Genomic DNA, 266 nt, shown 5'->3' on the forward strand with positions numbered 1-266 from the left:
TGTGTTGGAAAGAGGATGGAAAAGTGCTGCAAAAAGTAAATATACAATCCTCTATTTATTAATCACCTAACTAGTGATTATGAGTAAACATGTGTAGCAAGTTGGGTACAAATGTAAGTTTCTCAAGTTATTTAATGCTAATATGTCACAAAGGCTTAAAATAATGAATTGTTTCCAAGGTAGTGATTATACCACATACACAAATGCACATACATCAACACATAATGGATTACTATGCATCATGGAAGGATCACGGAGTAACAAGT

At 32.7% G+C, this 266-nt stretch overlaps 1 protein-coding gene across 1 annotated transcript in view; it reads right to left on the reverse strand.

Annotated features, from left to right (window-relative positions):
* Window positions 1-210: 210 nt before the first annotated feature.
* LOC148024615 (phospholipase D alpha 1-like) overlaps window positions 211-266 on the reverse strand; it is a 10,594-nt gene continuing 10,538 nt past the window's right edge. The window contains exon 6 of the mRNA XM_087694246.1: window positions 211-266. This exon is cut by the window's right edge and continues 581 nt beyond it. The gene's annotated coding sequence lies outside the window, so the exon portion shown is untranslated.

This window comes from Lygodium microphyllum, chromosome 15 (genome assembly GCF_053477565.2).
Source record: "Lygodium microphyllum isolate KBCC chromosome 15, Lygodium_microphyllum_v1.1.10, whole genome shotgun sequence".
Classification (NCBI taxonomy): domain Eukaryota; kingdom Viridiplantae; phylum Streptophyta; class Polypodiopsida; order Schizaeales; family Lygodiaceae; genus Lygodium; species Lygodium microphyllum.